We start from the raw sequence: 22,435 nt of genomic DNA on the forward strand, positions 1-22,435 counted from the left end.
AAGTCTTCCAGCATGATTTGAAATGCTCTGTATTTCATTAGACTCTCCAGATGTTCTCAGATCCACTCAGTGGTCAACTCATTCCATAAATTACCTCTTCTGACCCAGTAGCCCATGCTGAAGACCTGCCTTCTTCCTGAGCTCCCACATGGTGCCCCTGTACTTAGGGTTGCTACTTGGTTAATAGGAAGTTTTAATTTTGACTTCACAGGACATCAATAACCATGAAAATATTAAAGCCAAACTCATGACAGAATGAGGAAATCAAACCCAGATAGCCTCCTGCTCTATTTTTAAAGAAATATGGCAAAGAAGAAATGTAATAGAAGCTGAGGTACCAGCTTTGTTACTACCAAACAGTTCCACACCCCCCAGCAAACACTCAGCCTCTCTAGGTCTTGGTTTCCTTATCTGTCCAATGAGGTTAGACTCTGCATCTGCAGAGACCACATGGGGCCTGCCAAGCATGAACCCCAGGCTGCTGTTCAGAGTCATTACAGACTGTGGTTCAAATCCCAGCTCCTCTGCACACTTGGCAGGGCACAACCTTGAATGAGTTAGTGACCTTTCTGAGTGTCGGTTTCCTTATCTGCAAAAAAAGAGAAGACAATTCCAACTCTGCAAGGCAGTTGTGAAGAGTACTGATAATGGACCTGGCCTGCAGCACTCGCTGTTTAGTTTCTGTTGTAGTTTTCTTTTGCTAGCTCTAAAACTCCACACTAATAGAGTTGTTTTGCCTTTTTCCATGTTGCAAACTCAAGCATTATTAGCCTGCCATAGGACAGCGGCTCCAGAACACATCTTCTTCCTTTCGAATTAAGGCACACTATCCGGCCTCCAGTTTAAACTTCTATTTAAAGAACTTGCCTGCCAGGCAAAGTACTTTAAGATCAGTAGGCGCCTGCCTTCAGCCCCACTTCTGTCCCTCACTGGGGTCAAGTCCCAAGGTTCAGAAAGCACAGCCCAAGAAAAACCACCTCCCCAGCAAGCTGCACTGAGTCAGGGACACACTGACAGAAGTTTTAAAACTTCACTGGAAACATTTTTGACCTCAGAGAACACCCAGCTCTATGCTTCTGTTTAATATTCTTCAGTATGTCGGGTTCAAGTGCAAAATGAGAAGGATGAACCAGGTGATATTATAGAGATCTTCCAACTGTAACATCCTAAGATGCTGAGGTTCATCTCTGACGACTGCCCGAGACAACAGACTGAACTGAAACAATACTACACAGAATTGAAACACAAAAGAACGAGGCAGAACAGCTATCCTCCCCAATCTGACTTGCCAATAGAAAATCCTTTGTAATGACATCAAGGAGGTGTACTTAATGGTACTTCTGTCCTATTAATTCTCAATTAAATTGAACTGTTTGGTTTTGGGGGTTTCTTTTTAACTGCAGGCACTCCCAACCAAGCCATCAAAAACTCCCTTTCAGTCATTACTGGACTTCCATGAATCAGAAAACATCGCAGTGAATTGAGTCCCTGTGGAATCCGTACAGGACTAACCTGCTCTCCCAATCTCGCCGGGAAAGGTGGCAGAGACATTCACTCTCTCCTTGAGCTCCATGTTCAGAAGGATTGTGTCTTCTTCCCCAGACTCAGCCTTATGAAAACCCGGGTTTCGGTCAGACAGGGAAGGAGGGCCCAGCTGCCTGCAGAGGTGAGGCGGAGGCTCACAGCCCGCCTACTCTCAATTTCAGTTCTGGAGCAGCTGCTTCCCAAGGTGTTACAAATCCAGCAGCCACTTGCTCCTACTCATTCATTCTCCTTCCTCCCCAGCCCCCACGCAGTATCTGGCAACAACACAGGAACACTGTTCCAGCTCTGAGTCACCACCCCGCTTTGGCCAAGCGGAGCACCGGCTGGGGGTAAACAGGGAGGCAGGCACTTCATGTCTCCTGATTCTTCTGTCCTTCTTGGATACTGTGGGGTTGGCTGCTCCTCTAGAAGCAGGACATAAGAAACACCTCCACACAGGAGTTTTGGAGTCTTAATGAATTGCTCACTCAGTTTTGATCTGCTACCTTTTTGGGCTAAAATCAGCCCCAACACAGAACCTTTGGTGGAGAAATGATGGCTTCCTTATCACTATATCCCATGGTCAGGGCAGGGAAGGGGCTGAGTGGTTACAAGCCATCATACCCATTCCCCCTGGTAACAGTCTAGGATTCTTTCATCACAGCTTGGGATGGCTGAACTCCTCTGAGCACAGATTTAACCATGTGGCTCTCCCTCTCAGAAGAGGCTTGGAGAGGAGAATGGAGAAAAGTCAGAAAGGGAAACTAGGGCATTAAAGTGCTTTTACTGCCTGTGGCTTTAGTGCCATAGCCTCAGATCAAGACTGGATCTTCACTGCAGCCTAAGTAGGTCTACAAGTTATGATGCAGGTGACCACATGAAATATAAGCCCCATGGGACAAGGACTGTTTTCATAGCTATGTTCCAATGACTACATAGTGCCTAGCACACAGCAGGTGCTCAATATATATTGAATATATATCAAATACATACAGGAGATTTTCTTCTGAGTCTACTTGGATGTCTACATTTTTACTAAAATCTGTAATCATTACCACCATTTTTTCCCTTTTAGAAATCTCCTTATCCTTCATAATTCCTACTATTGCCTACAGTGAGTGTTCTATGAACCTTTAAATTTTTTTTTTCAACGTTTATTTATTTTTGGGACAGAGAGAGACAGAGCATGAACGGGGGAGGGGCAGAGAGAGAGGGAGACACAGAATCCGAAACAGGCTCCAGGCTCTGAGCCATCAGCCCAGAGCCTGACGCGGGGCTCGAACTCATGGACCGTGAGATCGTAACCTGGCTGAAGTCGGACGCTTAACCGACTGCGCCACCCAGGCGCCCCTCTATGAACCTTTAAATGAAGGGATGGTTTCCTTGAAACTAATGAAGCTCAAGCATTAGCACCCCTCACTTCCACAAGTCCCTTCTAAGGCCATGGAAAAGGCCCTAGCAGTGTGTTTACATGCCTTCTGAAACTTCATATATTTTAATCATTTTTTAATATGTATTTTGAGAGAGAGAGCCACAAGCAGGGGAGAGGCAGAGAGAGAGAGAGGGAGAAAGAGAATCCCACACTGACAGTGGGGAGCCCCACATGGGGCTCAGTCTCAATGAACCTGAGCCGAAAGCTAGAGTCAGGCACTCAACTGACTGAACCACCCAGGCACCCCTGAGGTTTTAAATATTTTAAAAGAAGACTTTCTAAATTATATGAACATCAAGGCCCACAAACTATAGATGTGCCACAGTGGAATGAAATAATAAATGACTCACAAGCCATCCTGATACATCATCCTAACAAGGGCATTTGGCCTGACAAAACTTGTTTTAACTACATGGGAGATATGCCCTAGCCTACAAACACATCCTGATGGATCACAAGTCAATTGCTGTAAAGACTGGAGTAGGTTAAAGAACACAGACTCCACTTATCCAGCATTTATTTAGACCTACTATGTTCTTAGCACTCTGAGTGCTTTGAGGTAAAACAATGATTAGAACATAATTACCCCCCCTGAGTAGGAGCTTACAACCCAACAGAATAGACTGATATGGTCATAAATAGATACAAAAAGTATATATTTTATATATTAAATGTAAATAATACAAATCTATAACTACAAATCAGACTGGGTACCATAATATAAAAGTAAAGGAAGGCACATCTATTTGCTAGGTATTGAGCTGCCAAGTACAACAACCCTAGAAGGTAAATCACTTTATCCCCATTTTGCACAGAAGATATTGAAGCTCAAAGGGATCAAGTGCCATCCCATGGCCACATAACCAGTAACTGGCAAGGTCAGAATTCAAGTCCTGAACTACCTGCCTCCAGAGTATGGGCCTCTTCTCAGCAGCTACATTTTAATCAATGGCCAGTGGCTCCACAGAATCTCCAAAATGTCTGGAGAGACATGTTGGCTTCAGAGGTAGAGGAACCACATCAAGCAGCAGCAGAGATGGGCAAGTTTCCAAAGTCCACACTCTTGGGAGTGGAGGAACAGGAAGTGCCACGAGCTTATTCATCAGGTATATAGATATAGCCTCCGTTCGCCAGGCAACACCCTAGAAGGGATCATTGGCAGCTGCCTGGGAGCCAGAAGAGGCCTCATGAGAGACTCCTACCCTATGGCCCTGCCTACAGACTCCCTTGTCCTTGTTGCCAGATGGATCATGCTGGAGCACAGCAAACATTCCATTATCTCCTGCTAGACACCACCCTCCTCACTTCGAAAGCCTCCTTACCTCTTACCACTTCTCTCTAGCTTCAGCTTCTGCCAGATGCAACTGTTCCCCAGTCCCCTTGGGCTACCCTTGGGCTTTGGCTGCTGTTGTTGTCTTCCCTAGTGGATTCTGTCCAACCATCAAGGCCCCTTCTTCTTCCAGCAGTCCTTCCTGATCACTCTGAACCATACTACTTCTTTCCTTCCTCAACACCGTCAGCACTGAAGGCTCATAGTCTTTATGAAGCAATTATACATCCCAATGACTCTCCCCATTTTACCTTCCAAAAATTACTGTGTTATAGAAGGCTGAAAAAAGCAGAAGTTCAGGGCACCTGGGTGGCTCAGTCGGTTCAGTATTTGACTTCGGTTTAGGTCATGATCTCGTGGTTCGTGAGTTTGAGCCCTGCATCAGGCTCGTGCTGACAGTTTGGAGCCTGGAGCCTGCTTCGGATTCTGTGTCTCCCTCTCCCTCTGCCCCTCTCCTGCTCTCTCTGCCTCTCTCTCAAAAATAAACATTAAAAAAATATTTTTAATAAATAAATAAATAAATATAAAAAAGCAGAAGTTCCCTTTCTTCCCTCCAATTCTGTGTCAATCTCAGGAGCAATACCTTGACTAGTTTCTTGAGTATCATTTGGTTTTTTTGCCTTTCTGAAACTTTTAAATACATGTTAAATTTTACATACACGTCTTTTTAGAAAAAAATTACATAAATAGAATAAAATTGTATGTATTATTCCATAGCTTCCCTAGAACCCTGCATGAGACCAGACCAGCCCAGCCCAACCTATAGACGGAGATGACCTAGGAGCCCATCCATATGTCAGTTTGTCCCAAACATGTATTAGAGGTTTCAAATTGATGACCTGCAAACCCATTTGTCTCCAAAATTAATTTTATTTGAGCCACTACAGATTATTTAAATTGAGTCAAAGTTTAAAAGTAGGAACATTTCAGGGTGCCTGGTTGGCACAGTTGGCTAAGTGTTCAACTCTTAGTTTCAGCTCAGGTCATGATCTCCCAGTCATGGGATTGAGCCCTGCGTTGGGCTCTGCTCTGTAAGTGCAGAACCTGATTGGGATTCTCCCTCTGTCTTTGTCCCTCAAAATAAATAAATAAAGTTTTTAAAAGGCATTAAAAAATATGAACACTTCATATAAAAATCTAGCTTGCTTTGGAAAAACCAAAACTGTGGCAACAATGGGCCACCATGAGAAGTGGAATGGCCCTTCTAGTTCAGTGCAGTCCCTACCACTCCGTACTGCTTCTCAATGTTGAGACTGTACACCTAGCACTATTTATCATCACACCTGTGTTTTTTTAATGTTTATTTATTTTTGAGAGAGAGAGCATAAGCAGGGGAGTGGCGGAGAGAGAGGGAGAGAGAGAATCCAAAACATGCTCTGCATTATCAGTGCAAAGCCCAATGCAGGGCTCAAATTCAGGAACTGTGAGATCATGACCTAAGCCAAAGTCAGACGCTCAACCGACTGAGCCACTCAGGAGCCCCACACCTATATTTCTAATTTACCTACAGGACAGCAATTTCTTTGTACCCATATTTCAACCAAAATGGAGAAAATCAAAGATAAACAGAATAGGCTAGTATTCCAAAAACAAATTGGAGAGCATAAACATAATCAACTTTTTTGTCATCCACTACAAACATTGAGTTTTTGTACTATTTTGGACCACCACCACTGATTCTAGAAAAGCTCTTCCTTTGAGGAAGGAGACCTGTTTTATTTATTTATTTATTTTTTAATTTTTTTTATGTTTATTTATTTTTGACAGAGAGAGAGAGAGAGAGAGAGAGATGGACAGACAGAGCATTAGCAGGGGACGGGCAGAGAGAGAGAGGGAGACACAGAATCTGAAACAGACTCCAGGCTCTGAGCTGTCAGCACAGAGCCCGACGCAGGGCTTGAACTCACAGACCGCGAGATCATGACCTGAGCCGAAGTCAGACACTCAACCGACTGAGCCACCCAGGCGCCCCTAGGAGACCTGTTTTAAAGAATGAAGATTGCTTGCATAAGACTGAGAACTGAAAGAAGATGGCAAACAAAGGCCACAAAATGTCGCTCTCACATTAAAAAGAAAAGAAAAGAAAAGAAAAGAAAAGAAAAGAAAAGAAAAGAAAAGAAAAGAAAAGAAAAGAAAAAGGTTTTAGAAGAAGATTCTTCCTAGCAATAATGGCAAGTGAACTTGTCCTTAGCCTTCCCTGTAGGGTCTCCTGAAAAAAGTAAGACCCAAGATAGCCAACAGACTATTTTTTTCCACAGAGTGAAAAACCCAAAGAGGCACTGTCAATAAAGGTCCCTAAAGAATCCAAAGGAAGAGAGGTACCAGTGGCCGCAACTGCTTATGGAGACCCACAGGGCTAATGATAGCAGGTGGGGCTCCTGCAACAGAAAAGCATCTGACCAAGTGATGCCTGGGACAAGGTCACAGATCTCTTTCAACCTGAAAAAATGCACATTCTGCTGTGGTGTTTAGAGCATAAGCCCTGGAGTCCAGACCTCAACAGTCACTCATATCACAGATAAGGAAACTGCTCCAGAAAGCAACTTTGAAACATTGCCACCGTCTTTTAAAAATAACATTCAGGGGGTGCCTGGCTGGCTCGGTCAGTAGAACATGCAACTCTTAATCTCAGGGTCATGAGCTCAAGCCCCAGGTTGGGCATGGAGACTTTAATCATCATCCAGAATCTTAAAAGGCCCACACTTACTAGATGAGACCAGAATGATACTGCCTTACTTGCTCCCACTAATGGTATGTGACATAAGGATATTCATTCATTCATGTAACAAATATTTGAGAGCCAAATACATGCCAATCCCATATTATACTATGTGAGTAATCAAGAAGAGAGTGGAAACATGTAATAAATAACTTAGTCTCTACATCCTGTCAAAGGTGAACAAAAGGGTAGAGTTTTTCAGATTTCCAGATTCATGAATCATAATCTGCCTGCTTAGTCAAGAGCTGTAAAATTTCAGTTTATTAAGCCAGGTTGAAACCTTTTATCACAAAGGGTAACCCTTGCTTTCCAGAAATCACAGTATTGAGTTTTAGTGCTAAAAATGACACAGAGCTTGCCTCACCCAATCTCTTTGTTTTACAAATGAGAAAACTGAGGTCTGAGGAGGTCAGGGAATTGCTCAAGGTCATAGTTATTACTTATTGTAAATTAACACTAGCTTCCTGAAAACAAGGCAATAAGAATTATGAAAAAGCATCATACATTGTTTTAAAATTAATTTCAGGCCTTACACAAAATCCATCTTTTCAGTGACTAATATCTACTAACAAACATGAAAAATACATTTGCTGGGAATCCTTGTATCTGGTAAAAAGGTCTTACACAGAAATTCAGAGCTGTTGGTCTGGATTCAAGTGGCATATAGAACACACACAGGGAGGGGTGGGGGACGCCATGTGGAGACAGAGGCAAAGATTGGAGCGAAGCATCTATAAGCCAAAGAATGCCAAGAATTCTCAGCAGCTACCAGAAGCAAAGAGAGAAGCAGGGAACAAATGCTCCCTCAGAGCTTCCAACCAATACTGTTGATGCTCTAACTTGTTATGGTTGCCCTAGGAAACAATACAGAATCTGTGTTTGTTTAGTGGCTTTGATCTACTACAAACCCAACTAGTCGAGAGTGTGGAAAGCTGTCACAAGGCTACTAGGACCTTGGGACTCAATAGTACAGAGTCCAAAATAAGAGGGGTAAAAATGTTCTAGCTTGAACTGATCAGATCCCACCCGAATATTGGGTTCACTTCTGGTAACCACACATACAGGCCAGAGTGAAAAGCTGGAGCTTGTCCAGGAGAGACAAGCCAGAACTGTGAAGGGCATAATGGGTCAAAGCCACATCACTGAAGGAGCAGGAGTTTTATGGTCTGTGAAGATTCAGGGCACAGGACTGTTGTCATCATCTCTGAAGAGCTATCATAAGGAGTAATTTGATTTGTCCCCTGAGGATCAACATGTTAAAACAAGGATCAGTGGGTGGAATCACTGGGAAGCATATTTTTCTAGGAATTATGTGTCTAACGATGTCAAAGTCAGAGTGGCTTCTGAACATCAGACTGACTGGCTGCCTCCTGTTGGTGGAAGTTCTCAAGCCTAGGCCAAAAACCATCTGGCATGATGTTGCTAAAGAAAGAACACAAACCCCAGGTCTGTAATCTGCCAAAATGGCCTTATGCTCCTTCCCTGCTCTACGAATCTAAAAACCCATGAAACATTCCATTTAGCAATTATGTGAAATCTGAAGTACATGGCTAAGATGAAGAGATCCTAAGCATTAGGAGATATTTTGGTGGGAAAACAAAGAAACATGACTCTGTACCAGACTCTGTGTGGTTGGCAGTCACCTCATCTGTAAAATGGGTAAAGCTAGGAGGTGATTAACACAGAGAGCCCTAGGTGCTGCTCTACTAGATTCCCTTTTTCCTTGTCACCTCCACACTGGTAAGGCTGAGCAAGTGCTGACAGGGAAGTGGTAATTCTCTGGTAATGGACCCAGCTAGCAACTTTTCCCATGCTACCTTCAGGTCAGGGCAGTAACGAAAGGAGGAAACCAAGAACAGGCACAAAGTCATCCATCCATATGAGCTCACTCACAGGTGCGCAGCACAGAATGACCCACATAAATCTGGACATTTAGTACTTTACTCCATAAACCAGGGGTGTGCTGTAAAGTATCAGCACACAGATCTGAGGGCTAGCTGTGCCCAGAGCCCAGGGGATGTCCATGAGGAATTAAAGCACAGGATCTTTGTTTGGAAAAGATAAAGCTGTTGGTGCGTTGTGAGAGGTAAAGTAGTCCAGCCACATTCCAGTGGGAGGAGCCTCGTGTAGCTGTCCTGGTTAGGGCACCCTTCCAGCCTCCAGGGCTGCTTTCTCACTTGGCCACTCCTGCCCCTTTAAGGGTCTGTTAGCAGTGGTGTTAACAGACCAAAGGGGCTCTGGAGGCCCAAACACACAGCATCCCTCCATCCCTCCATGACCCTACACAGGGGGACCATTCCACCCACAGTGCAGGGGGTAGAGGGAAGGAGAAGGACTCCAGACATCCGGTCAGGGAGGGGCTCTCTCTGCCTATGTCACTTCTAGAAAAGGACGAAATGGGATGATTTCGGAAACCCCCCACCCAAACCAGTTTCCTTCTTAATTTCCTAGTGATGCCCATTCAGGAAGGGAGCCTCAGGTCAAGAAACACAGCAGGAAGAAGGCGCCTGACCCACAGGACCCAGAGTACCCGGACTTTCCAGTGAACAAACTGAAACCAGTTTCAGTGGTTCCAGTGAACCACTGAGCCCAGCCGGAATACCCTGACAGATTTTTCTGGCTTTATTCTAGTTATTTCTTTTTGACTTTTTAGGACAGGGGGTAAAGCAGGACTGAGAGAGGGGAGACAGTAGGAGAGTGTGGGTTTGGAGCCAGAGCTGGGCTCCAGTTGCAGCCCCACAGCTTTGTGGAAGACCTTCTACAAGGCTCCTGGTATCAAGGAGACAAACAATAAGGGTAGCTGGTCTTGGAGAAGTCTCTTCTCCCTAAAGAAAACCTACTAGCTCTCTACATCCCTAAATAGTGGGCCACTGCACCGGAGTGCCAGATTTCTGCAGAGAGCCAAAAATACGTGCAGCAAGGAGAAGTGGCGGACAAAGAACCACATCAAAGAGACAACCCAAACTGTAACTTCCATGAGCATATTATATTCTAGGCACTCCGCAGGCATGATCTCATTCTTCAGTATAATCCTAGGAGGTGGGTACTATTATCTCCATTTTACAGATCAGAAAACTTAAGGGGTTTGTGCAACATGACACAGCGAAGTAGGGACAGAGCCAAGTTTTAAGCGTAGGTCTTTAACTGCAGAGCTGGAGTCAAAGGGTAGACCATTTCCCATGAAGACGAACAGCATAATCGGCTCTTACTTTTCCATGGCAAGAAGAAAACTTTGCCACTGGATAAGGGCTTAATAGAAGAAGTCATTCTTATTAGAATCTCTGAAAAATAAACCACCAGCCCTCTACATCCCTGTCCAGAAGTCCCAACACTCTGGCTGAAAATACGGAAACTGGTGGAAAGCCTAGAAGTCAGAGCCCAGAACTTGCTTGTAGTGATCTTTAACCCAGAATGACTCCTACCTGTGAGGAGGGTAACGTGAAGGACATGGGAGTAGAAGCCTCCTCACCATCCACCTCTCCCCAGCACCCCCTACTTGGGCCATAGCTGCATGTCCGCTGGCTGAATCACAGGTTTATACTGTGCTTTTCCGGGTCCAGACTCAATTTCCCAACATCAAACTCTGTTGGCAGGGAGAGATGCAGACAGCGGAGAGAGAGCTCAGTGAATCACTTTCTCTGCTAGTGATGGTATCTAATGCATGTTAAAGGTCTCCCTGCAATTCCTCAAATGTCTATTAATCAGTGAACCAAGAAACAGAGGGTGCCAAGGAAAAATTCGCCATTGCAGGGAAAAAAGCAAATCTTGAGAAGGCTCCTTACTAAGACACAAAGACTTCTAAACCCAAGGTGAGACAGTGATACGAACAGCCCAGTCATTGAGACCCTTGGTCCAATTGGCTATAAAGTAAGACATTAAAAGAGCCCTCAACTGAAGGGGCAAAATCCACTTCTCCTCAGCCTCATCTGGACACTGACTGTGCCAAAACTGATTAAAAGAGAAACTAGGAAAAGTCATTTGCTCTCACTGAACTTCAGTTTCCCCTTCCCTATGGGTCCTGGAATACTCACTCCCCCTCCAGCTCACAAGATCAAGCAAGATACAAGATGGTCCCCAAGGTTCTGCCACCCACCTCCCCCTTCTCATGCTATCTTCCCTGGGAAATCTCATTCACTGCCATCGGTATGACTCCTGAAGCTTTATCTCCAGTGCTGTCCACTCTCTTGAGCCTTGGATCCCTACCTCCGACTGCTTACAGGACACCTCTACCAAGATGTCTCCTCACATATAGAACCTCACATACAGAACCGAAAAACCCATCCAGATTATCCAGCTGTACAACAATGGGTACCATTAAATCCACATATTTCAAAATGGAGCCCTTCCTACCATACCCATGGTGGTAAACCACCACCTTTGTGGTTTTTAACCAGGGGCATTTGGAAAAATGGCAGCAGCATTTTTGTTGTGACAATAATTATGTGACATTTAGTGGGGAGGGGACCCAGGCTGCTAAATAGCAGTGTCCTGAATAATGAAAATCTGTCCCTCTCCAAATGCCAATAGGGTCACTATTTAGAAATGCCAGAAATTATCCTACCTCTTTCCCTCATTCCCTGTCAGAGATTAGTCAACTCTACTTCCATATCACCAACTAGTCCATCTTCTCCATCCCTGTAGCACTCTCACTGAGATAACTACAGCAGCCTCTAAGGTCATCATTCTCTGTACTCACCCACCTATTCCTTACTAACTTTCAACAATCCTCCACACATATCTCTAAACCTACAAGTTATGTCACTCCTTGTCTCAAAATTATCCAATGGCTCTCCTCACCTTCTGGATAAAGGCAAGCATCACGCTCCTGTTTCCTGCCTCATGGTTTACCACTCTCTCTTGAGGATACCTAGGTTCCAGTGGTGCCTCAGTGTCTTTGCGAACACCATTCCCTTTTCTTGAAGGCTGTCTCTCTTTCTGGCTAACTTCTATCTTTCCTTCAAGTTAGCACAAGGGTCATCTCCTCCTAAAAGCCCTCCCTGACACCAGGCAGAGTTAAGTGCCTGCTGGGTGCATATTGGATCACAATATTGGGATCACACATTTACCATCTTATTCTGATCTTACTCTGCCTGTCAGTTGCTCTGACTCTACAGCACACAGCCTAGTATACAATATAAGCATTATGAATTAGAATTTACAGCTTATACAGCACTTACAGCTGACAAAGCATCATCTCGTGAGACACAGTGGCCTGGAAAGATAGTTACTGTCATTGTTATCATTTTACATTTTACAGAAGAGACTAAGGCTCTGAGAGGTTACGTTCTTGTCCAGGTTCACATGGCTAGCCAGGAAGTGGAGTGAAGACTTGCACCAGCTTCTCTGATGGCAAATTCTTTACCCTCTGTCACAACACCACTCTAAGTGAAAGGTTATAGCACAGATATCTAATTGCGGGTGGGAGGTGTCATAGGCCTGTTTTCTTTAGACCTGCGGGAAATCTCACCTACAGACAGAGCTCTGGAAAATCCAACTACATTATATGCAGCTGCATGGCATCATTGGGGAGGAAGGGAGTCATTGTTCCATCCTCTCAGGCCTGGGTAGAGGGCAACCTCACATACAGAACCGAAAAAACCCATCCAGATTATCCAGCTGTACATCACTCTTCTCCCATTCCCCTTTCTATACTCCAAACACACTGTGCAGAAATCCCAAAACCAGCGAAAGAGCCTGGTTTCACTGTCAGAAACAGCTGCACTGTGGCTGCATGCAGCATGACGGCTCCAGTGAGGCTGCTGGGGGCAGGGAGGGACAGCGGAGGATGGGTGGTTAAGTGGCAGCATTTAAAGTTGCCAGGCATTAAATGCAAGCCCCTTTAAATGGGCTGCCTACAGAGAAGGTGTGTCAGGCAAAACTGTTGAGTGCCTGGGAGCCGGGCAAGAGAGCTGGGACAGGGAGGAGGCCTCCCTCATGAGCTGTCCCGCTGTGCCACGCAAAAGGCTGGTAGTTCCTAACTACTTTCTGAGAGTTTTCATGAGCACCTCACATATGCCATTTTGCTTCAGAAGCACAAAGCAAATAGAAATGGGGTCTCAGACTTGATGATTCTAACCATGGCTGCAGCAGAGTGTATTCCCCGGCACACGCACACACATGCATTTGGCTCAAATGTGAATTTAAGAGGCGATTAAGGAAATGTGCAGTTTCGTCCCGCAAGCCTCTCAGTGGGCAAGGAAAATGATAAATGCTCATTTCAGGGCTCTGGATGGCAATCACTACCCACTTCAACGGTGTCATTCAGACATCACCATGACAACCACGGAAAGGCTCCCTTCCTCTGTGGCAAAGACAATAGAAATTTTAATTAAGGCTATTCATTTTTTTGGTCTGACCAATGGAAGAAAAACATCAACAAAATGTTACCCAGAAATACATGACCAGAAACACTTTCAGAATTCAAAAATACTTCTGCTGCTTTCCACTGAGTCACATGATCTACGTCCCCTAAAGCCCTCCCTCCTGCCCCTTCCACAACTCAAATTTTATAGATCTCATAAATCCAGACGTGTCTAGATCTTTTATCAAACATTATAAAACTAGGTAAACATTCAAATTTAATTTTCTGACTATGAGAACAGGATTTTAGTCATTTTTATTTCAGTCATAAAATTCAAAAGGTCTGGGATATTTTCATAAAGTACTTCCAATAAACTCTGAAAGGACCCAAGATTAGACGGGTGTTCAGTGGCCTTTGAGCAGGAGTAGATCTAGATTTAAACATATGCTTTGTTCCGCTGGGTGACTTTGGGTTAGTTACTTAACCTCTCTGAGATTTAGCTTCCTCGTCTGGAGGACAGAAGTAATAATGGCTACCTTGTAGCATCAAGAGAAGCAATGGTGGCCATAACAAGATGGCATGTTCATTGGCCAGTAGCAGTGAGCTATCCGTAAATGGCAACAAGTGTAATCATCACTCTGCCTTATTTTGCCCTGGGAGAATTAAGGTGGCCGTATCCCCTCTTCCTAGGAAACATCTCTGGCATGTGTTGGATCCTCTCCCTTCACACAGGCCTAAATCCAAACTTCATCTTCTCTCAACAGCCTCCTCACTGACCTCCCTGTTTCTAGATGCCCCTCTCTCTGGTCCACTGTCCTCATGGACAGCCAGCTGATATTCTAAAATCCAGAACTATGCTGGTCACTTTGCTGTGTATGAACCTCTGACAGAACTTTCATGGAGAAAAATATGGCATTACTGAAAAATATTTTAAAAGGCCTAAATGAAAGGAGAACTAGAAAACCCCAATGTTGTAATGATGTTGATTCTTCCCCTAAATTAATCTATAAATTCAATGTGAAACCAATCAAGGTCTCATGGGGCTTTCATGTAGCTTCACAAACCCATCTTAAATCCAAGTTAAAGAGCAAAAGGACAAGAATAGCCAAGGACATTTCATCTCCATAGAAAAATTCTACTGGGCAAGATTATTCTAGAGGAAACAATTTTTTGTTTCAATGGGTTTGATTTTGGAGAAATGTGTTTAATACAAATTTAGCACAAAAATGGGTAGGCGGGGAGAAAATATGTTAATGAAAGCACTGACAGGTGGCCTTTGACTGGAGGTGGAAAAAACTGGGTAACTTTCTCTGCCAACCTAGTGTAGGAATCAAGCCTGGGAAAGGGGAGGCAAAGAAGCAAAGCAGATTGAGAAAGAGGTAATGATCGTTACCAAAGACCTAATGTGTCTCCAGCACCATGTATGTGTTTTCCTTTAATATTCCTCATGAGCAGGTAAGGTGGCTAGCATTATTTCTATTAAAGATTAGGAAACCCTTAAGAAGAGTGATTTGCCCAAAGGCAAAGACCTCTTGTGAGTGGTAGAGTAAGGACCCAAAACTTGCTTTCTGGGATTTCTCTTTCTTCCATACTTGTGAGCTGCTCCAGGCCTGTTCTTAGCAGTCCCAGGTATCAGCAGGGAGACAGAGAGCCCAGGTGCCAGGTGTGTGCAGCAAAGTGCTGGCAGGCTCACGGGAAGGTTGGGGAGGAGAGGCATCTAGCAGATATACTCCCACAACCCTCACTCCCCAATACCCCTTTTACCTGGAAGGCACCTGGACCTTACTTAACAGACAAACACATGTGCACACACTAAATGAGAAGGCCTCAGAGCCCAAGAAATCCAGGTCATGCTCCAAGTTGCCAACTTACTGTGTAATGGGGAAAGAACTCTCCGCATTTTAAGCCTCTCACAGGTTGTAAATCCTCAGCTTTACTCTGACTGCCTGACAGCATATTCTGCCCTCAAACATACAGTTGAATCTCAATAAATTTCACTTCACTCATCCATAAATTCTGTTTAAAAAAAAAAAGCATATCCATGGTCCAGCTGGCCCTTACATCAGTGAATTCCCCTCCTGTTCAGGTCTTATAACTTTCATGAGGTATTTAACTGGGTTACAAGTAGACTATGAAATACTGGCATCAGCAATTATACTTGGATAAATAAAATGGAACAAATTACCTAAGGGCACAGACACTCCACTACATTTCTTCCCTTTACTCATTCAATTTGACGTAACTACCCATCACCACCACCACCACCCTCCATGATCTTTTCCTTGCAAAACAAAACAAAAGGTGTGCACAAAATTGTGATCATTAAAAACTTGGTGGTCTTTAGAAAAGGGTAAGTAAGAAATGAAAGGGTGAAAGGTAGGTGGTTTCTAGGAGTGACTAGATTCTGACACCAGCTCAATTCAGGGACAAATACTTGTGATACCTCTTCCCCCCCCTCCCCCCCAAATCTCTTTTCTAGGACAAAAATCCTCAGACTAGTTCAAGTGGCACAACATGTGGAAGTCATGATCTTTTTGCATAACCCAAAGGAATACATATTTTATGACACAGTCTTTTTTTGGTTCCCTACTTATAAAAAGTAATACATACCCCTTAGAGAAAAATCAAAAAACCTAGAAAAACAGACAACTGAGAAAAAATAAATCACCTCTAAGGGCACCAACCAGATTCTAGTCAGGATAAACTAATATAAGCCAAAAATTTTGGAGAACTGGATAGGATTTTTGTGCTGTTCCCTAAATTCCACCAGTAGCCATTTATTTATTTGGGTAAGCATTGTCCTTCCTAGCCTTTCTTCTCTTTTTTTGCATTGATAACTTTTTTGAGGCATAATTCACATGTCAAACAATTCACACACTTAAAGTGTACAATGCAATGGCTTTCATATACTCAGAGTTGTGCAACCATAACCCCAATTTTAGAACATTTCCCTCACTCTAAAAGGAAACTCCATACATACCCTTTTAGCTGTCATCCCTCTGCCAACCCTAATCTATTTTCTATCTCTATAGATTTCTGTATTCTGAACATTTCACATGCACTGTCTTCTTTGTGACTGGCTTCTTTCCTTTAGTATCATGTTTGCAAAGTTCATCCTTATAGCATGTACCTCATTTTTTATTGCCAAATAACATTCCATTATATGGATATATCACATTTTATTTATCCACTAATCAGCTGGTGGACATTTGGGTTATTTCCACTTAGGAGATATTATGAATAATGCTGCTTTGAACATTCATGTATGAGTTCTTATGTGGACATGTGTTTTCATTTCTCTTAGGTATGTGCTAAGAGTGGAATTTATGAATCATATGGTAATTCTATGTTTAGCCTTCTGAGGACCTACAGACTGGTTTCCAACATGGCTGCATATTCTCACCAGCAGTGCATTAGTATTCCAATTTCTCCACAATCTTTTTTTTAAGTGTAATTTTTAATGTTTATTTTTGAGAGAGAGCCAGCCAGCCAGCCAGCCAAAGAAGGTGGGGGGCGGCGGGGGGGGGGGGGGGGCATGGTGGTGGCAGAGACAGAGGGAGACACAGAATCCAAAGCAGGCTCCAGGCTCTGAGGTGTCAGCACAGAGCCTGATGCAGGGCTCGAACTCATGAACCGTGAGATCACGACCTAAGCCAAAGTCAGACACTCAACCGACTGAGTCACCCAGGTGCCCCCCAATCGCTTCACATTCTTACCAGCACTTTTTCATTATCTTTTTAAATCCAGATGTGTGTGTGTGTGTGTGTGTGTGTGTGTGAAGTAGTATCTCATTATGATTTTAATTTGCATTTCCTTGATGGGTAATGATGCTGGGCATCTTTTCACAGGTTCATGGCCATTTGTTTGTGTATCTTCTTTGGCTCAGCTTTTCTTTGAAACTGTAAGAACCTCTGGACAGGGATACTGCTTGAACTCAAGTGTTACTTATTAACTGACTTATCTTGGGTAAGTCACTTAACTTTTACCAGCTCCAAGTTCCTTATCTGTATTACTACTAAGTACCTAATAGAGGATGTGAAAATTGAGATAAAGCATGTAAAGGACTTAGCACACAGCTGGGCGCTCAGTAAAGAATCTGCAAGTGACGGCTATGGCTATTATTATTAACAACACACTTGATCATTAACACTTTACATTCCATTAACTCTTTGAAGCAGTTCTTCCCATAAGGTGACAGTCTAAGATCTAGGAGAGAGAACCTGGGAACAGGAGGCTACGGGAGTTCAAAAGAGGGAGAAAAAGGGAAAAAGAAAACAGTGACTAGCAGACCACTTTCAGAATCTTGTTTTAGGAGTTACAAAAGTGACAGTCTAAGATCTAGGAGAGAGAACCTGGGAACAGGAGGCTAGGGGAGTTCAAAAGAGGGAGAAAAAGGGAAAAAGAAAACAGTGACTAGCAGACCACTTTCAGAATCTTGTTTTAGGAGTTACTGCCAAAAGCCAGCTTTGATCCTGTTCTCCCACCCTTCCAATGATATAAGCACCTAATTCACAGTATTAAATCCATTTCTGTTTAGAATAGCTAGTTTCCTGTTACTGCCATTTAACCCTGACTGAAATTGGAAGGTAGGCTTAATCCCAGCTATATCACTATGGCCTTGTACACTGCATGACAAAGAACATTAGGTGATCAATAACCAAAGTGAACCAAATAGAATGAGTATGCGAATAAATGGACAGAGAATGTGTTTGGGATATATGCTCAGCTGGATGATTGAGGACCCCTTCCCCAAAAGTCCTAAAAAAGGCTGAGAAACAGTACCTAAGACTCAGCAGCCAAACTTCTCACTGCCCAATCCACAGCCCATCACTGCTGCACAGATGTCTACATTACAATAGTTTTCAGCTCTTTATTGCTAATACTCAAGGATTACAGATTTTAGAGAATGCTGCTTTCCTTTATTTATTTCTTAAAGTCGTAAGTGAGAAGGTGAAAAGGCCTCCACTTATGCTTTTTGGCATATAAATAGCTCACAGTGTAAAGAAAAGGGGAGTCAGTGGTTCCAAATTCAAAATAAAGACAGGCTGTTCTGACAAGGTCCAAATTACAGAGCGCTCCAGGCACAAACACAGAGAGACACTTTTCAGAGAAAATCTATTTTCCTATTCAGTTCTGGAAGAGAGAGTCAAGCCAAGAAAATCCTCAGAGCCTTCCACAAATTGATTTGGTTTCAGCAGCCATTTGGGGCAGTGCACAGACAACAAACCGCCTCTTAGGCTTCTGTCCTTGCCATGTTCCTTTCCTTTAGACTGGAGAAGGACTACCGCCACTCGATTCTCCAACATGGCGCAAAGACAGAGCAAGCCCTACATTCCTGCTGTACAGCTTTGCAAATCACTATCTTTCCCCAGTATCCTTCATGGCCCAAACTGCAAGATACTCTCAAAGACCTGGGAGTATCAGAGCATGACAGGTTTGGATCTTCTGGTCCATTTTGTGGGGCCCCTCTTGACAGCCCTGCATTGCTGTAAAACATTCTTTATTTCTTCATGTTATCATTTACTGAAGTCATCAGCCGAACACCCCTTCACATATGTCTCCTGATTCACTAAGCATGAACAACTGCTGAGTGCCTGCTGTATATGCATCCTTTGAGAATACAGTTCTTCTAAACACCAGACTGACTGTTTCAGGGTCAACACTTCTAAATGTTTCATTTCCTAAGTTCATTATGGTATTATTTTTAATAGTAAAATAACCAAACTGTCCAACCATAAGGGAATAAATAGTTAAACAAAACACAGTGTTTTCTACTTGGTAGAATACTTCCCAGCCATTAAAAACAAAGTCTGTGAAAAATCTAAGCTTAATAAGTGCTTATGTTAAATGAAAACCAAGCAGGACCCACACACACTGTTATAAAATATAATCTCAACTATGTTTATGAAATGCAAAGAATAACAATGGATAAAAATAGGCCAAAATGTTAAAGATTATGAACAATATCTTCTCTGCATGCTTCTTTGAATATCGCTGCTCACTGTGGAAAATTTAGAAAATAAATAAAAGCATAAAAAATAAAAATAAGTCACCTGTAACATTTCACCACTGTTACCAATTTGGCATTTTGCTGTCTGTTTATGTAAGACTAAAAACTTATAAATATAGTTTGCATGTATTCCTTGCAAAATTTTTAAAAATCTTTAACACGGGGAGAAATAATACATGAATATTTTAACTGAAAAGTCAAAATCGTATGCACAAAATGACTAAAAGCATGTTCTGTAAAGACTTATTTTTCACTGCTTTGTACCGTCAGATTTGTGCCATGTTATGTATAGCTACTTAAAATAAACGAAAATTGGGGCACCTGGGTGGCTCAGTCAGTTGAGTGTCCAGCTCTTGATTTCGGCTCAGGTCACGATCTCAGAATTCGTGGAATTGAGCCTTGCTTTGGGCTCTGTGCTGACAGCATGAAACTTGCTTAGGATTCTCTCTCTTCCTCTCTCTATGCCCCTCCCCTGCACACCCTCTCTCTCTCAAAATAAATAAACTTTAAAAAAATAAAATAGGGGCATCTCAGTGGCTCAGTCAATTGAGTGTCTGACTCTTGATTTTGGCTGAGGTCATGGTCCCAGGGTCATGGGATGGGATTGAGCCCTGTGTCAGGCTCCACACTAAGCATGGAGCCTGCTTAAGATCCTCTCTCTCCCTCCCTCTGCCCCCCTCCCCTGCTTCTGTTCTCTCTCTAAAATAAAAAATAAAAAAAAATTTTAAGTAAAATAAAATAAAATAAAATAAAATAAAATAAAATAAAATAAATGAAAATTCTTCTTCTTCTACCTGCCCCCCCCCCCAAAATCCAGAAAAATTAAGGTGAAATCAAATGAATGTTTTTTTCCCCTCTTCTCTATCATCCAATTTTGGAAGTAATGTAGTTACACTACCTTGATGATGAAAAAAATAACGTTAAAAATTCTATGCTTTCATCACAGTCACCATAATCCAAAGTATCTATTAGCAACTTCCCTTTAAACAACTGAGTCCCCCCAGGCAGCTTTCTTTGCTACAGAGCCCCAGGGAATGGCAGGTTGGAGCCCTCAGCTGAATATCTGCTGGGAGGGGCCTGCAGGAACCCCAAGCCCCAGTCCACACCTGAGAGCACTTCCTCCAGACGGGGCAGGGAAGCAGAAACACATCCATAGATGATGTCACGGTACGGCATGAAGGTTAAGGCTGGGCAAGGAGACCTTTGAAATGATTGGCAACAGAGATTAGTTTGCTTCTTTTCCCCCAACTGTCCCTGTATTTCCTTCCCCTGAACATTCTTCCCCAGGCTTCTACTGCAACCCCTCCTCTGCAAGCTACTATCATTAGTCTCACAATTCCACCTAAACCCAGAGTTTATAAGCACTTTCAAAATGAAGTGTTTCGTTTGACACTCTCAAAACAAACAAACAAACAAACAAACAAAACCCATGAGACTGGAATCGCCCCCACTCTCTAGTTGAGGAAGATGAGACTCTCTGGAAGGTTAGTGGATCCATTTAGCCAAAACCCAGGGCTTAGTCTCTAAAGGCTGTGCCACCCTTGACAGCAGGCATCTAGGTTCTGAAGTCAGGGACAGTCCTCATTTAGGCTTTTGGCACAGCCTGAGAGGACATGTCTGGGGAAGGTGTTGGCCTAGCAAGCTGGGTGCCACCCAGTACGGACATCCCTAGGCATTCAAATAGGCCATCTAACAAACAGCAGGTCCTTGGAGGTATTGGCCAGCTGCAGAAGATTGGCTGCTGGGGTTTCCAATAACCGCCCCCATGAGAGTCCAGAACTACAGACCAGGAACAAGCCTAGTCAGGCTTCACAAATTGGAAAGGTTTAAATCCCACCTCCCCTTCCTACTCTGTGACCTTGAATAAGTTACTTAACTGGTTTCCTCATTTACAAAACAAAGATGGTTATAGTGCCCTCTTTGTAGAATTTTTGGATAGATCAACTGAAATGTTCATCATGGTAAACACTTCACATGGACTGGTGCACAGTAACCATTCAACAGGCAACAGCAAGTATAAATTATACTAACAATTAATATTAGAGTGATAGAAGAGCATATCACAGTGGGAGAACAAGAGACAGTGTTCAAGATTACTGAAGAAACAAAAGGACCTTCAGTTTTTCAGTCTTTTTCATCTTCAATATGTTCACACAGTCACTGGAGTCCCTTCATATTCAGTGCCTTTTCCCCTCAAGATGTCCTGCTATAAAGAATCAGTAAAAATCACGTCATGCACTGTGTGAATTCTGATGAATTTCCACCCATAAATTACTGAGCAGAGAAAGACAATTTCATAAGACCTACAAGGCAGCATCTAAAGTCAAACAGAAGGCAGCCACAGCACCCTGGATACGGAGTGGAGCCTGCTCCCCTCCGCGCCAGCCGAGGCAGCAGCTGGGACATGCGTGCATACCACAACAATGGTCTTGGCACCTGGAAAGCCTGGGCAGCAATCAAACTCTGCCACCGTGACGCCTCTGATATGTTCTCCCTCTGGGCCCAGTTTCCTTGTCTGCAAAACAAGTGCTGGACTAGCTGAGCTTTGGTGTGCCCCAGAGACCTTTAATCTCCAAGTTCCTCTGCATGCATCTTTGCAGACCGGTGCTGGCTTCACGGCCTGCATTCAAGCCTCATGCACCCATTACTATGCATCTCTCTGGGTGCTGGCAATGAGGGCAAAGAAGGTGGCACTGGTTTTGATTTTCAGAAAATATCTGACAGCCCTTCAGAAATCTCACCATAAAAAGAAACTAGCTCTTACCAATCACAGATGATAAACTAACAACCAATCTTGCAGGGACAATGACCCAAAAGAGGTATTGCGATGGCCAACAAGGAGGAGGAGGTGAAGTTTAAAGTGAGAGTGGGTTAGATCAGCATGACAGGCAGAAAGATGACAGGGACAATATACCCGGCCAAGTACAAGTCTAGAATTGCTGTGCTGAGTTCTGCACTTTTGAATTTGAGAAAACCTTCAAGTGTTGGTAATTAGACCTGAATCTTATCATCACCACTTAATACATGAGTAATGTTCTATAAACACAAACACATTCAGGTGTCACTTAACTCTCATTCACAACAAACATTTCTTTCTATCGTAATCAGATGAGGAAAGG

General features: G+C 43.3%; 1 protein-coding gene across 10 annotated transcripts in view; it reads right to left on the minus strand.

Moving 5' to 3' along the window:
• PLEKHA7 (pleckstrin homology domain containing A7) overlaps positions 1-22,435 on the minus strand; it is a 224,904-nt gene that overhangs the window by 106,598 nt on the left and 95,871 nt on the right. Inside the window, exon 1 of one of the 10 annotated variants that reach the window (XM_043580761.1) lies at positions 1,513-1,718. The exons of the other annotated variants lie outside the window; for them this stretch is intronic. The gene's annotated coding sequence lies outside the window, so the exon portion shown is untranslated. Of the gene's footprint in view, positions 1-1,512; positions 1,719-22,435 lie in introns of those variants that run through there. 10 annotated transcript variants of the gene reach the window in all.

Source organism: Prionailurus bengalensis, chromosome D1 (genome assembly GCF_016509475.1).
Source record: "Prionailurus bengalensis isolate Pbe53 chromosome D1, Fcat_Pben_1.1_paternal_pri, whole genome shotgun sequence".
Classification (NCBI taxonomy): domain Eukaryota; kingdom Metazoa; phylum Chordata; class Mammalia; order Carnivora; family Felidae; genus Prionailurus; species Prionailurus bengalensis.